Source organism: Peromyscus eremicus, chromosome 17 (genome assembly GCF_949786415.1).
Source record: "Peromyscus eremicus chromosome 17, PerEre_H2_v1, whole genome shotgun sequence".
In the NCBI taxonomy this organism is placed as follows: domain Eukaryota; kingdom Metazoa; phylum Chordata; class Mammalia; order Rodentia; family Cricetidae; genus Peromyscus; species Peromyscus eremicus.
In genome coordinates, this window is record NC_081433.1 from 22,518,775 (window position 1) to 22,535,982 (window position 17,208).

Here is a 17,208-nt window from a genome sequence, read left to right on the forward strand (position 1 = left end):
CTGAGAGAAGATGTGCTGTCAAATAAAAGGAGTATTTGCCACCTTTTGCCAATATATTTCTTACTGTAAATTAGTAAACTTACATTATGTCTAACACATCAATATCTCATGAACTTTCTATCCCAAATTCTTCAGCATGGCTGAATTTGGTTATCCTTGAGAGACCCAAATCAGGTTTCTGGGTTTGGGCAGCTAGGTCAACAGCTTATCCATGGAGGTTCCAGCAAGTTCACAGCCATCTGGAAGGAACCCTCAGGAGCCTATTTCATGGCATTGGTTAATTAGCTGACAGGAATAGTCCTATGTGAAATCACAATGGTCATTTTTTGCAAATTGAAGATTCAGTAAATTTTAGTCAGCACTGAAGAGAAATAGATGAAATTTCAAATTCATGTTGGAATTACAGAAATCCTTTCTTTCTTGTATTTACTGAAAGAGAAGCATAAAATAGTATGTTAAGAGTACATGTTCTGGCCCAGGCAGTGGTGGTGAACTTCTTTAATCCCAGTACTTGGGAGGCAGGGGCAGGCAGATGTCTGTAAATTCGAGGCCAGCCTGGTCTACAAAGTGAGTTCCAGGACAGCCAGAGCTGTTACACAGAGAAACCATGTCTCAAAAAAAAAAAAAAAAAGAATATGTATTCTGAGGTTAGAGTATGGGTTCAAATCCAGCTCTGGCATTTACTTGTTCTATGACTTGACTAAGTATGCAGATGTTTCTTTGTATCTCTTCAGTAAAATTAAGATCATACTACTATTCATTTCACAGAGTTAAGCGAATTAGTATTTTAAAACACTTAAATTAGCAACTCCAATTTAAAAATCAAACTAACTCTGTTCATAGGACTTGGACAAATCATGGTGAAACTGATCTGGAAGCCCCTTCCTTGCTGGCTAGTTTTCCTAGTGCTGGGAAGTGCTATGCAGGTTACCGGGGGAAGGGACAGAAATCAACAGTCTTCCCTAGCTGTGAAGCCTCAACTCTCTATGACTGCCCTAGTATGATATTCTCAATGGTACGATATTGGTATGGATGTTAGGAGGGTAACCAACAGTGTTTCAGGTTGGATTTAAGGTGAAGTCTCCAAGAGAGAACTCATGCCTAGTATTATAAAACTGGCTAAGAACTTGTTGTGGGTGGGCATATACCCTAGGAGATAACCTACTACTATTTTGTTGTTGTTTTGTTTTGTTTTTTTGCTAAATGAACTTAATACCTAAATGCCTTCTGAATACTTACTCTTATACATATAAGTTAGCACCCTTTCACTCCTCATCAGAAAAACTTCTTATTACAGGTGGTTATCAGGGCATCAGTCAACACACAGACTCACAACAGGTCAAAGTGCAGAGGATAACTGTCTGTGGAATGCTTAACCACAAGTGGGACATCCATACCACACCACCTCCTCCCAAGGCTCAGGCAACGTTGTGGAAGAAGAGGTACAAAGACTGTAAGATCCAGAGGTCAGGGAGGGCTGGGATGACACAGTATCTTCTGTACTTTACAAGGCTGATGCACTCGTGAACACTCTGCAGTTGTGGCTGCCTGTACAAGACCTGAACAAAATCAAGCCAGTCCATATTCCAGCAAGGGCAAGGAGGGGCTCTTGAGACCCCATCCCTAGCTGAGAGCTGTTGGTTGTTAATTAGGGAGGAAAAGTCCGTTTTCTTCAAGGGTGTGGTCTCCCCTAGGCTTCCTCTGCTCCGTTGGATGACCCTACTCCTACGAGCATACAGATATCAGTAACTGGACTCTGTGGATTATTAAGGGGAAGAAAAGAAGATATGAAGTTGGGAGGGGGATGCTAGGAAGGTCTGAGAGAAGTTGAAGGGGGCAGAGGGGCTGGTTTAATCAAAATGCACCATATGCATGTATGAAGTTCATAAAGACTAGATAAATAAACAGAAGTACTTAGAGATCCCAAGGAGGCCCGAGTAGCTATGGTTCTCATGAGTTGCTAGTAGGACTCTCAAACAGTGCAACCACTTTGGAAAACACACTGGTAGCTTTTGAAAAGTTAAACACACACTAACCAGCAATCTCATCCCAACATAATTGGCCCTTGAGAAATGAAAACATATGTCCACATTAAAAAAAAAACTGCTACTTTATTCATTATTGCCCCAAACTGGAGGCAAACCAAATGCCCTTCAGTTGGTGAATGGATAAACAAACTGTAGTAGATCTATATCATTGAAAAGTGTTTGTTCGGCACTAAAAGGCAGCAAACTATTGACAGACTCAGCAACACAGATGAATCTCAAATGCATTGTGCTGAGGAAAAGCAGCCAGACGCTAACAGCTTTATACAGCACCATTGCAGCGATATGACTTCTGGGAAAGGTGCAGCCCGAGAAAGACCATTCAGTATGGCCACAGGCTGAAGCACAGATGGTCCCTGTGCACTGGCGTGAGGAAATAGGGGCCTTGTGAGATGCCTTGATTGTGGTGGTGCAACACGGCTGTGTGAGTTTTAAAAAAATCCATACACCTCTACATAGAGTGAGAGAGAAGAAGAAATTAATGAAGCAAGAATGGGAAGAAGGACTGAGGTGGAGAGTGGGAAATAAAGGAGGAGAAGAAGGGAAGAAAAAGGGATGGAAGAAAACAATGTATACAGTTGGCACTATACAAACAAATAAAAACTTAATATCTCACATTTGAAAGTTTCATGTAATCCCCAAATAATGTTGCATAACAAATATTTGGCAGGATTATTAATTTATAATCATGGATTCTAGGTTTAATGATTACAGATGTAATTCATATTCTTTATAGGGGAAAAAAACAGAAGATCCAGGTAAAAGAAAAAAGACATGCCTTAATTCTATGTCTGAATATAACCACAGGTGAAATTAATTAATAGCCTGCCAACTGTTTTGCGCTTTAAACTTTTTTTTTTATTTTGGCATGGAAAATGGTTGCATCCCTTGTCTTTTGTCTTTTTCCCTTAGCAATCCGTTCTTTACAGAGATGGATAGGCATCATCACTTTTGACAGGTACTAATTTGTGCCGCCAGGTCTCTGTTGCTGAACACTTAATTTGGTTCCAATTTTTTGGTAGGATGAGCCAGGCTGTGTTGAATGTCCTTGGTACACTTATCTTTGTGCATACAACATTATTTCTTTGTAGCAAATGCCTAGAATGAGAATTACTGTATTGACGAAAATGTACATTAAATGGTGTTTCATTCAGATTGCCAAATTGCTCTCTGGAAGATTACATAATTTACTGACAGCAGCTGTGAACAGAGTTGGGGCTGTGTCGAGTGGCCCTTTTCCTTCAAAACCTAGCAAGCCTTTATCCTTAATAATGTTGTATATTATAAATGTTGCTTTTTTAATTAAAAGATTACCAAATCAACTTTAAAGACCACAAAAACATGCTGGATTTTTATTGGAGATGAAGTGTTATAGACATAATGAGGATGGTAAGTTATCTAAGCATTTAAAGTTAGGTATTGATTAATTACCCTTGCGTTTCATCTCCACTGTCTTTGGCTGGCTACTTTTACCAGAGAGTTTGGGGAGAAGCAACTTCATTTTGTATATAAGGATATTCCCTGTGGGGGGGAGGGAGAATGATGATATTCAAAAAGAATGTCTCTAGAACATTCTCTTGTGATACTTTGAAATCTTGGTTTGTTTCTTGGCATACTTATAAGCACAATGATGTCATTGTTAGTTTTTGTCAATTTGACAGAAATCTGGATGTATCTGGGAAGAGAGACTCCCAATTGATGAACGGCCTCCATCAGATGGGCCTGTAGAGATGTCTTTGAGGCTTTGTCTCTATTGCTAACTGATGTAGAAGGGCCTAACCCACTGTGGGACTTACCATCTCTGGGCAGGGAGGCCTGGATAGTTTTAGAAAGACAGCTGAGCAATCTGGGGTGGTTGGTGTGGGGAAGGTGGCAATAAGTAAGGTTCCTCTACTGACCCTGCTTCAGTTCCTGCTCTGCTTCCAGTTCCAGTTTGGCTTCCCTCCCTGAGGAGCTATGAAATGGAAGATGAAATAAACCCGTTCTTCCCCGAGTTGTTTTTGATCATGGTGATAAATCACAGTAACAGAAAGCAAATAAAGAAAGCAGCCTTTCTAGGAAGTGATCTGAGAAACCGCCATACTGATTTCCAAAGTGGCTGTACAAGTTTGCACTCCCACCAACAGTGGAGGAGTGTTCCCCTTGCTCCACATCCTCTCCAGTATAATCAGTCTACCTCAAGACCCAGTGATACCACTCGGGCATATACCCAAGGAATGCTCAGTCATACCACAAGGACACATGCTCAATTATGTTCATAGCAGCATTATTCATAATAGCCAGAACCTGGAAACAACCTAGATGCCCCTCAACCAAAGAATGAATAACGAAAATGTGATAGATATACACAATGGAGTACTACACAACAGTGAAAAAAAAAAACCAATTACATCATGAAATTTGCAGGCAAATGAATGAAACTAGAAAATATCATCCTGAGTGAGGTAACCCAGACTCAGAAGGAAAAACATGGTATATACTCACTCATAAGGGGATACTAGATGTAAAGCAAAGGATAATCAGACTACAATTTACAGCTCCAGAGAAGCTAGATAACAAGGAGGACCCTAAGTGGGATGCATTAGACTGGCCGTCATCAAGAAGACAGATGACTGCAAATGCTGGAGAGGATGTAGGTAGGAGTCTTTATTTGCTGCTGGCAGGAAGACAAACTTATATGGCCTCTATGGAAATCAGCATAGGGCTTCCTCAAAAAAAAAAAAAAACTCTCAAGATAAAACTTCTACATGACCAAGTATTACCTCTACTGAATGTCCCTGAAGAATTCTAAGTATACCTAGCACAGGATGCTGCACATCAATGTTCAGTGCTTGTTTTAGTTACTTTTCCATTACTGTGACAAAATGCCACAACCAAGGAAACTTATAAAAGAAGGCTTTTAAGTGGACTTATGGCTTAAGAAGGTTAAGGGTCCGTCACAATAAGGTAGTGGGGAAGCAAGCAGCAAGTATGTTGGTTAGAGCAGCAGAGTGCTCACATCTTGACCTTCAAGCACAGGCAGACAGCACATTAGGAATGGTGGGAGTCTTTTAAAACCTCAAAGCCTGCCCCCATCCAATAAGGCCACACCTCCTAATCCTTCCCAAACAATTCCACCCACTGGGGACCAAGTATTTGATCATATGAGTATGGGGGGGGGGCATTCTCATTCAAAACACTACCATGTTACACTGTTCACAAGAATGGAACCAGCCTAGAAGAGATTCATGAGTAGATGGGTAGAGGAGGAAAACATGGTGCTTTGCAGATATGAAGGAAAATGAAATGAGATTTGCAAGAAAGTAGGTGGAACTAGAATTCATTGTATTGAGAAATAAGTAAAACTCCAAAAGGTACATGCTATATTTTCTCATATGTAGAACATAGATTTAAATTGTGTGTGTGTGTGTGTGTGTGTGTGTGTGTGTGTGTGTGTGTGTGTTAGGAAGAAATATTAAGAGACATATTAAGAGATGAGGAAATGCACATGACATTAAAGCCTAAAAGTCTATTGGGGCAGGAGTGAAGAGGTCCAGCAAGAAGAAGGCAGAAAAATGAGGGTGCTTGGTAGAGAAGAGGTTGAATAAAAACAAAATTCAATGACATATGTGTATGAAATGTCAGAATGGAAATTATTACTTTTCACATTAATTTAAAATATTACTTAGAGAAAAGAACATGACATGTATATCTGTCCCACTGGGCAGGCCCTGAACCAGTAGCCTGCTGAAATAGTTTCTACCTATTAGGTTTAAAAAAAAAATAAAAACTGTCTGAATTTTTCTGATTCAGTTGGATCAAGTGATTTTGCATGCCAATGAAGAAGTATCATTCTAGCCCTCCACAATTTCCCCTGAAGCTAATATGTTGTTTTATTTTTATTTATCTTTATATATAATATATGTATACAAATTATATGTGTTACATATGTTGATATTATATATACATATATTATCTTCAGGGAAATTATATAACACACACACATACACACACACACACACACACACACACACACACACACACACACACATATAATTCTGCCCAAAAGACTTATACTGCTTTCTGCAAGGAGTAGTGTAGCTAGAGTTTTCCTGCCTGGCCCACCTCAGGACAAATCTCTCTCACCTGCCAGACCCACAGCCGCTCAGACCCGACCAAGTAAACACAGAGACTTATATTGGTTACAAACTGTATGGCCGTGGCAGGCTTCTTGCTAACTGTTCTTACAGCTTAAATTAATCCATTTCCATTAATCTATACCTTGCCACATGGCTCGTGGCTTACCGGCATCTTCTTATGCTGTTTGTCATCATGGCAGCTGGCAGTGTCTCTCTCTCAGCCTTCCACTTCCCAGAATTCTTCTCTTTGTACCGCCTATACTTCCTGCCTAGCCAATGGCCAATCAGTGATTTATTTACTGACCAATCAGCAACACACTTGACATACAGACCATCCCACAGCAGAGTAGCATTGAGAAGGTCTCATCCTATACCCCAGGCTTGTCTTGAACTCACTGTGTTTCCCAGGCTGTTTTCAAACTCACGTTAATCCTCCTGCCTCAGTTTCCTGAGTGCTGAGATTACAAGCATATACCACCAATCAAGCCAAAAGACATATATATTTAATTTTCATACTATAGTCACTTAACAAATCCTATTATGTGTCTTCAAGTCATCTGTAAATTCATTTAAAGCAAGTCTTAGCAAGGGATGAGAGTCAATTTCATGTTCAATGGCCCCAAAGATCAGAACTAGTAAATGAAAGTGAACATGTGCAATTCATTCAGTAAGAAAAAAAGGGTCATTCCAGAAACTCAACCCTTTTTAAAGACAAAATTACTCCAGTAACAAATATTTCTGGGCAAAAGCTACCCTGTGGGTTTCTAAGAATATACTGCTTGAAAGATCTTGAATTATTCTCTTAAAATCTCAACTTTCCAATTAATTAGACTCAAATTCATCTTATATTAATATAATTCAGAGGATTTATTTTATTTGTTAATTATTCCCACTGAGATGTAAACAGTAACAGCCTGATAAGAATGCTTGTGAATGAATCCATTAATTATATACCACAGTTATGATTGCTTTTCAATGAGAATGTTAACATCCACCCATGTGTTGGGCCTTGTGTGAGGCCTTGGGAAATCGTAATATGTTCTTGTAAAGAATGCTTCACTGTCATGGAAAGTGGGGTGCCTTCCCTCTGTGGTACAAAGTGGATTGACTCATACTTGTCCAAGGTAAACAGACTGGAATGAAACAGGACTGAGGATTTGCCCTCCCTGGCTGGTCACTGTATGCCGTTGAAAATTGGTGAGTTAAAATTGCTGTTTTGCCAATGATGGTATTGGTAGGACTTGAATTAAACTGGGAACAAGTGAGTGGGCCAGGTCTTGAATAACAAGACAGAAAAAAGGGGGGAGGTTAAATCTTTAAGAGCTACTGTGGTTGTGATTGGGGAGGGAAAACTAAAACCAAAAGGAAAAACAAGGGCTTGTTCACCCACCATGCTTCATTTCCCCCATAGAGTGGCTTACTACTGGGGGAGTCTTAAACAATTCTACAGTCTTAAGGGGATTAAGGAGGAAGACCCAGAGTCAGGAAACCCTGGCTCTGAGTCAGAGTGAAGGAAAAATGTTCTTCATGTCCCTCCTTGCATTAGTTAGGTTTCTGTCGCTACGACTAAATACAGAGGAAGGTTTATGTTGCCTCAGAGGTTGCTGTCCATGGTCACTTAGCCCTGTTAATGTTGGCTTCTGATAGCACAGTGCATCATGGTATGAATGTGCTGCAGAGAGGACCGTGCACCTATTGGTTTCTGGGACAGAGGGAGAGATTGCAATCTCAATACCCCCTCATCTCTTTCAAGGGCACACCCATATATTCTGACTTCCTCCCACTAAGCGCTACTTCTTCGGGTTCCACCGTCTTCAAATCAAAGTTAGAGATAAAACTTTCAACACTTGGACTTTTAGGAATATTTAAGATCCAACCCACAACAGTGTCTAGCTATGAGTTTCCTAAATCAAAGTCTCTGGAGTGGAGAGAGGGGGATTCATACTCATATCTTCCAGTTCTTGAATGTCTCATCCAAGCCTTCCATTTTGTCTTCATTGTCTTCAGGGTATGTAGTCACAGTGTGGGTTAACATTCAGGAAGTCTGGGAGTTCCCTAATTTAGGCTTCTCATTTCCCAGAGTTCTGTGTAATTGCCCTCCCAAACAACCTTAAGAACTTGAGGATTTCTGGAGCCCTTCTATGGAGACAGGCCTTTCTGAACATTTCCTGGATCCCTCCTGTCTAGGATGGATCTGTGTTCGAGGAAGCTGATGGCGCTCTTTTCTGCAGGTAGTGACATTGCAGTGACATCTGTGTCCACTCGTCTTTTTTTTTTGGCCAGTCTGATGAAATCTGTGAAGTGATTGAGCATAGTTATTACTGCAATCACTTTCTACACTGGTCCATTGGGAATCTGCCCATGAACCACTCCTTTGGCTTCCAGTATCATATAAATCATATTGCTGATTTTGCCATGTGCAGTTTGCTCTTGTTAAATGCGGACTCAGAGAACAAGAGATCAGCCCCTTACCTCAGACTCCAGCATGTTTATCCCAAGCACCTCTGAACTTCTTTGTCCTGGAGCAGACTGGTCCCTGGCCCTGTGACAAGAAGACAGCAAATGTCTAAGAGTATTAAAAACACTGTGCCCTTGGGAACAGTTGTGAGCCACTCCCCCTGGCTTTCATTCCACAGTGTACACTGTGTAACAGAAATCATAAATTGCTAAATTGCATTCTCTATTTGTTGCTGTTGTTAAAATCTGAGTTTGAAAACAAGAGATGAGATCCTCATCTCAGACCAGTGGGTTGATTTTAAGTGTCCTCCAAAACCCCCATCCTGGAGCAGACAGGCCCCTGGCCCTGTAACAGGGAGAAAAAATAGCAAACAGAGAAGAGTACTAATATGACCTATACACATACATACACAGACACATACATCACACAAACATGCAAACATACACACACATACACACAAATACACATGCACACATGCATAAACATGCACATAAAAGCACACATGCAAACACACAAACATATACTTACACATACATATACACCTCCCTATAGGAGGCTGAGCAAGTCATTCTAACCACTTGCTAAAAAATTACTCTTGCCACATCAACGTCAATGGAAATGAATCTATTCAGACTACATATTTCCAAAGAACAGAAGCAGCACTTTGGACCATGGTCTTCAGCCAGATATCTACTTAGTGCGTTAGGTATCTTTAGCGTCGCTTAGTCCACTACTGGACACGTTACAAGCTAAATCTTAAAATATTTCTGAATTGTAAGCTAAAGATCATATATATTGATTCATTCTTAAAATTAGTTCAGGTTAGAATAACCTAGCTAGTTTCATACAATTTCTAGTTGCAAAATAATAGCAGTTTTCTACATCTGGATGTAATGTGAACTGTTAATAAAATTACACTATAATTACTATGTGGGGTCAAAGTAATTGCATACTATTGTCCTACAGGTACCTGATCTTGTATCTGATTTGTGAACTGTAGTATGAATTACTTAGTAATTAATCCTAGGTGTCCTGGTACAATTTAGTTATTATTCATTGGTTTACTTAAGACATGGCATTTACAAAGATTAGTGTGTTTCAACAGACAGGCAAGTTTGACTCATGTTTTTGGTGACTTTAAAAATGGGTATGAAGCTACTTGGCAACATTAACCACAGCAGTATTCAAACACAGCTCTTGTCAAGATTCCAATATTTAGTAACACACACACACACACACACACACACACACACACACACACACACACACACACACTTTCTATTTACTTCTGTAAATGACTGTGGGATCCACATTGGTTCTTAGCAGGATTAGAAGTGTGGGTGCTACTTAACTACAAAACCAATGAACACAAATGACCCCTCTGAGCACTACCCTAAAAGTTTTCACACCATTTGCAAGCTTTCTCACACACGGTAGCCACCTGGGGAGTTTTACACACTGGTGTTCCAAGAGTCTGACCTCTTTGACCCTGGTGGAAGTAAGAAAGCACTGGAAACTTTAAAACAACCCCCAAGTAGCCTCCAGGACACCCCAGGTGATCACACCCTGGCTCTCTGAAACACTATTAGAAACAAGACTCAAATGCAATTGAATATTTGAAATTTTGAAAGCACTGAAGTTAACTTCAGCTGGCACACTTACGCAATGTGTTTAAAGAATTTTAACACTGATGGTAGTGATGTTTCTGTGACTTGTTCTCCCTGCATGACTGTCTCCCACCTTATATGTTAACTGAGTTTTTTTATTTCAATTTTTATCAAAGAATGTATGTACATACTTCTAAAAAGTCAAATAGTGCTCTAGGGTTTATGGTAGAAATCAATAGTTCCCTGTTCTGCTTTGCCTCATGCCAATATTACAGTCCTTGAGATAATATTAACTCTTCCAACTGTTTCCAATAATATGCCTAAACAGTCATCTTGGCTTTGAAATTTCATACCCTGTCATTTAGTTTTCCATCCATCAAACTCATTCTCCACTCAAACATAGCCATCCACCCCTCACCCTAAACAAACCACACATGGATTGAATTAACAGTTAATAGTGACATGATTGTGATACTAAGTATACCTGACAGCTGGACTTGCGCTGAAGTTCTGTTTATAACTGTCTCATGAGAGGAATATTTGTTCAATATTGTGTCTATTAGTAATTCCTCCAACAAGTTCTCCAACTTAAAAAGCAAACAACTTTAGAAATGAAAAAGTTTGCTCAGGAGTGTAGTGCTTGCCTGGCATGCGCTAGACACTGGGTTGATCCCGAGCACTGCAAAATAAATAAGCAAAAATAAAACAAAACTTGGGCCTTTATGTACTATAACTAAAGTGCACTATATGTATTGTTAAAATAATTCTACCCTCACTCCAATCCTGCCAGGATAGCACTATTATTTCTCTTTAGTTTGAAAAAAAAGCTGAGTTGACTAATGAAGTTGCATGGTTAGGAACTGCTGAGGATGGAAACTCGGACACTGTGGCTTCTTGAGGATGAGTTCTTAACCATCAGCCAGTGGAAGCAAATGTGCACTGGCCCATCACATCTTCTTGCCCTGTCTTGCACTGCCCCAGCCTGGTGCCCTTGGTTTTTTGCATAATCTGTCATCATCTATGTGGGACTTGACTTCTCCCTCCTCACAGGAATTCATCTCAGCTGTCTCTTTCATGTCCCTTCTCGCCTCAACTTCACACTCTTGTAGCAGGCTTTCTTTTGGGCCACCAACCAGCTCCCAAATCATGACACAGAGACTTGTTATTAATTACAATTGCTCAGCCTTAACTTATGTTTGTCTCAGTAACTCTTATAACTTAATTTAACCTGTTTCTCTTCATCTATGTTTTGCCTCGGGACTTTTTAACTTTCATTTTGTATGTCCTACTCCCTGCTTGCTCCAGCTGGCTGACTGGCTGACCCAGCCAGGATGTCTCCCTCTCCTTCTCCGTCAATCTCTTTTCTTCTCTCCTGAGCCTAGATTCCTTCTCCTACTTATTCTCTCTGTCTGCCCACCCCACCTATCCCTCTACTGCCTAGCTATTGGCCATTTAGTTTTATATTAGACCAATCAAGTGCATTAGACAGGCAAGGCAACACATCCTTACCTAAATAAACAATTATTCTGCAACACAAACAAATGCAACACATAGTTAAACTAATATTCCACAACACACTTGTTCTCTTTTGGGGCATGAATCAAATCCCTTCCCTAGAACATGAATCAGAGGTAAAATCAGATCTGCGTATATGATAACTGTCCTTGGTTTGCACATTGGATTAAGGTTTGACTATATGTTTCTCCCTTTTGCTGCTGTAATAAATTACCACAGAACTGATGCCTTGAAACGTAAATTTATCTAAGACCCCAAGAGATCAGAAATACAACTAAGCAGACAGGGAACTTAGCTATTGGCTGACCCAGAAAAATCCATTTCCTTGTCCATTCCATCTTCTAGAAATCAGGTAGTTTCTATGGCCCCTTTCTATGACCTTAGATTTTCAGCTTCTGCCTGCTGCTCTTCTCTGTTTTCACACAGCCCTTTACATTGACTCACTCACTTGCCTCCTTCCAGAATGGCCTATGTGACTACACTGGACCCACATGAATAATTCAGGCTAATTGTCTCCTTTGAAGATCCTTAAATGCATTTGAAAATGTCTTCTTGCTATCCATGGTAACAGTTACAGATTAGAATGAGTCTCTTAGAGAGAACCGACAGGAACTAGATGTAGACTTTTATTTGGAAACAATCCACGTCAGGATTTTGAAGGCACTGATCCACACTGTCTTTGTGCAATTCTATGGGACTCTAGAACAGCAGTGTCAACCTGAGAGTCTCAACCCCTTTGGGAGTCACATATTAGATATCATGCATATCAGATAGTTACATTACCATTCATAACTAGAAAAGTTAGTTATAAAGTAGCAGCAAAGTAATTTTATGGTTGGAGGGGTCACCATAACTTGGGAAACTATATTAAAGCTCCACAGCACTAGGAAGGTTGAGGACCACAGCTCTAGAAGAACTCAGGTCCAACAGAGATCCTGGTCTTGTAAGTGTGACCCAGTTTTTCATCTCAAAGAAACATTTAGGAACTTCTCCCTCTGCCTTCAAACCATGGTGAAGGCCTTTGTGTCTGTTTGTGTTAACTGAGTATGTGTACTTAGTGATATATCTTTATATACCAAGACTTCTACCTGCTTTTTTCCTGTTGCTTTTCTGATACTGCTAATTGGCAGGCTTTATAGTTGGTTTTTATCATCTTTGCTCCTGATAAGGCTGTTGTATTATTTCAGGGGTACAATTGTCTGCTTTCTGAGAATGTAGAGCTCAGTTATTGTGTGTTTTACTTTGATTCTAAATTTTCTCTTGCTTGATGCATTGTTTCTGGTCTTCAAATTTACTTCCATTCATGGTAGTTGATTTGTGTGGCTGCCTTATGTTTGGGGCTTTTCTTAATTGTGCAGGGATCCTCAGAAAAATGCAATGTTTAGGACTGAGCCACTAAAAAGCTAAACAGAAAATCTGTGTAGAGGCAGATTGACAATAAGTGTATTCCATTACCATATGTTATGACCTGACCTTTTCAACACCTGTGTGGGAGTCTACCGGAGTCCAGCTCCAACCTGCTCCTTTCAAAAGAATCCACCTTTCAAAGGGTTCTTGGGTGGAGGAGAGAGGAATGAGGAAATATTAGGTAGAAAGATAGACCCAGATGACGAGGAGAAAGACAGAGACACAGGATAGCTTTGGGAGGGCCCTGGGTCAATACCCAGCTGCCCAGAACTTTATTCAAAGGGGCTTTTTATAATATGCCAAGGGGAGAGGCAAAAGACCTCCCCCTTGCAAGATCAAGGCACACCCTTCGGCCAAGTGTAGACCCTTCCAAACACCTGATAAACACACCCATGGTCAAATCATCTCCTTATGCAGCCCTGCTGAGCAAAGCAACTCAGATTCTCTGACCTTGAGTAAGGTCTCACTAAGAAGCCTCTGTGGGCTACCACACACAGGGACACCCAAACATCAGCTATTAAGGAATTTTCCCATAATCTAACTTTGATGAGGAGAACGTCCAACTCTGCCCCTCCAAAGTAAAGGCAGCTTTCTCTGGCTGCAAGCAATGGCAGAACTGTGAGACAGAGAAATGGACACCAGAGCTGGTGCATCCTGCCATGTTAGTGCTTAACCCTTAGTTTCATTGTCCTGTCATTAGTAAGGCAATTGTCCTGCTCACCACCACATCAGAAGCCAGCAAATGCCAGGTGCTGTTGCTGTAAAGAAATACATTTTCAGCAAGGACTTAAAAGTTCTTCACAGGCTTCTCATCACTCTCGTTTCCAGCTTCACCCTTCATCTCTGCTTTCAGAGCCACCTGAGACCTGGATCCCCTAGGATTTCTGTGGCTCTTGCAGCAGGAATCATCTGCCCATTGTCTTAGCTCTTTCCAGGTTCCTCATGTCCAGTTTCTCTGCTCCATAACTCAGTGTTTACATTTTGACAGTGTGCCGGGTTAACTTTGTTTCTTCTCTCACATTAGTTTTATCCATATGGATTTAAATCATTCTCCCCGAGAAGCAGGGCTACCCAAGGTGGGAAGAGATGTTGCATTTGCCATGTTTAACAGAAATTCCAATGCATCCATCCAGGTCCTGGCAGGAAGCATATAGTACATTCAAGCAGGATAACTGAAGCAATTGTAATGAAGAGCCTATTCAGAAAGCTATGTACAAGGATGAAATAGCACCCAGGCTAATGGCAGCATGGAGCCATTGCTACACCTAAGGGTAATGAACAGAAAAGAACCCACTGAAAACATTTCATGGGAAGAGCTTTTGGACAGAACACATGACCCTATAATATCTTATCTCAATAGCAGCAATATTTCACTTCTTCCTATATCTATCCTCCCCATGATACAGTTTTATTATGTTTCATTGAAAGCTTGAATCTATGTTGGCTACTTTCTCCATCTTAAGAATAACTGTGTCTTGTACTAGACAATTGAAATGTAGCAGACATGAGGATGAAGCTGCCACATTCCTCCTGAACACTTGCTCAGACTCCATGAGACTAACCCTGAGTTAGCAGCTTGCTGGACATCAAAAGACATCTGCCCTGTTGCCTCAGCTAACAACCAGCCAACAGCAAGATTCTGAAGAGGAAGGAATCATCCTTAACCGGCCAGTCACCCAGCCATCCTAAAAACCTGCTGAAGCTTCAGAAGTGACAACTAGCAGGACTCAGAGCAGAAGAGCAAATTAACTGAACCCTACAAAGGTATGAGCTAAAACAATTGTCTTTTCGTCACTCAATCTGTAAACGCTAGTTATGTGGCAGTAGCTGACTGGTGTAAGTTTTTGTTTTGTTTTGTGTTTTCCTTTTCTTTTCTTTTTTTTGCTTTTTTTTTTTTTTTTTTTTTGCTTTTTTCCAGACAGGGTTTCTCTGTGTAGCTTTGGGGCCTGTCCTGGATCTCGCTCTGTAGACCAGGCTGACCTGGAACTCACAGAGATCCACCTGGCTCTGCCACCCAAGTGCTAAGATTAAAGGCGTGCACCACCACCGCCTGGTTTGTCTTTTAATCAAGGAACACAGCCAAATGTAGTGATAAATCAAGAAAGAAAGTAACTGAACTTTACTTTCCTCTCCCTTCCTGTCCTCTTGCAGTGTTTCCTGTTCCTCTACTTCAGTCTCAAGCTGAAACAAAAGACAATCCACTGAATGCTGCCCCTGTCAGTGGTCTTCCCAGAGCTCAGTTAAGAGATGAACCTTGGTAAAGAAAATACAAATTGAAGCCATCCACCATGCATATATGTCTACTTTCCAATTCCGAGAATTCCTGGAGATTTGAGCCAAATACCTGCAGTTATATGGAAGACAGCAGAAAAGACCAGAAAGTTGACTTAGGAATGAAGGACTATTGACCAACAATAGTAAAAAAATTGATGAAAGACTTGGTAGTTAGCTTTCTCAGTGCTACGAGAATACCAAGCAATAACAGCTTAGGAAAGGTTTTACCTCACAGTTTCAGATCATCCCCCATCAGGACCAACCAGCTCTTATGATTCTGAAACAATGAAACGTCAGAAACCATAGTGGCCAGAGAATATGGGAGGGAAGATTGCTTATCTCACAGTGGACAGGAATCACACCTAACTGGTAATAGGAAAGGAGACAGACCAAGACACATCCCCCAGGACATGTCTCCAGTGACCTGCTTTCTCCAACCCTGCCCTATCTTCCACAGTTCTATCACACTTGGAATCTTTCCAAACTTAGAATTCATGATGAATTTGATGGATTAAGACTTTTATTAGTCCAGAGCCCTCATTATCTAACCATCTCAGGGAACACGATCATGGACATACCCACATACCCGATGGAGTACTTCACTAATCCAGAGGTACTTCTCCATCCAATCAAGATGATCATCATGACTACCCCCACAGAAAGATGGTGTTATCCCAAGTACAGTAATACTCACGTGAGTTTCTCATACAGGCTCAAGCCAAAGTTAGCACCTTGCAATGTCTTCTGAACACACATGAATGATCAGTGTTAGATATATGCCCAAGTTCAAAGAAGGCCAAAATGTTAAAATATTATCATGGGTCTCAATTAAGCAGATATGTAACTAATCTAAACAAAATTCAAATAAACAGAATTGTATTGTACTTGGCATTTAAAGAGCATGGTAATGTTAGTCAGTTTAGATATTTAAATGGCTAAAAACAATACAAAGTAAAATAGCAGGAATTAAATGAAATTTTCTCTCACATACATATGTGAAAGCTAGATGTAGGCAATTCAGAGCTACAAAGACCACTCCACCCAGGTTTCATTGTAATGTTTTGTTTAGCATGTGTTCTCTATCATAGGCTCATAGAATGACTCAAAAGCCAGTTCTCACATCCACACACTTGCAAGAAAGTTGCTGAGAAAAAATAGATCTCTTCTCCGTTTAACTCACATGTACTTTTTCTACTTACATGCTACTGTCCAGAACTTAGCAACGTGATGGTTCTTAACTCTAGTAATAAGGATGAGTAACAAAAAGTTTATTCCATTAGACCGCATAACCAATTAAAAAAAAAATCACATAGTAGTGAACCACCAATAAATAGTCTGTACCTCAGCTTGTATCAGCTAATATTAATTACTTGGCTAAAACCCAACTTCCAAAGTCATGTTTATAATTAATACCTAGCCCACCTGTCAGCCTATATATACCAAGTCACCACTAAAGTATTGACTGATGAGCAGACTAATGATACTGAGGCTGTGAACATCGTCAATTATCAAAGATTCATTTTTCATAATACCCCTAAAGCAAAAAGGGCAAGAATGGCTTTAATTTGCTTTGTTTTCATAGGATAATTCAACAAGAAAGACTCTTCTATTTAACCCATTGTACACACAAGAAATAATTTTAGCTGCAAGTTACAGAACACTGACTTAAACTTTGTAGAAACTGATTTCTCTCGCACGTAAAACCTTAGCAATGGATAGTTAGGATACAGGCATGGTTTTATGAAGACCCGTGATCCCAGGCACCTCTTGATCAGAAAATGTGC

At 40.3% G+C, this 17,208-nt stretch overlaps 1 long non-coding RNA gene across 1 annotated transcript; it reads right to left on the minus strand.

The window, feature by feature from the left end:
* Nucleotides 1-372: 372 nt before the first annotated feature.
* LOC131894621 (uncharacterized) lies at nt 373-15,727 on the minus strand. The gene is made up of 3 exons (XR_009374971.1): nt 15,653-15,727; nt 8,636-8,705; nt 373-429 (listed from the first exon to the last, which is right to left on the minus strand). It is a non-coding gene; the product is annotated as an uncharacterized LOC131894621 (long non-coding RNA).
* Nucleotides 15,728-17,208: the final 1,481 nt, after the last annotated feature.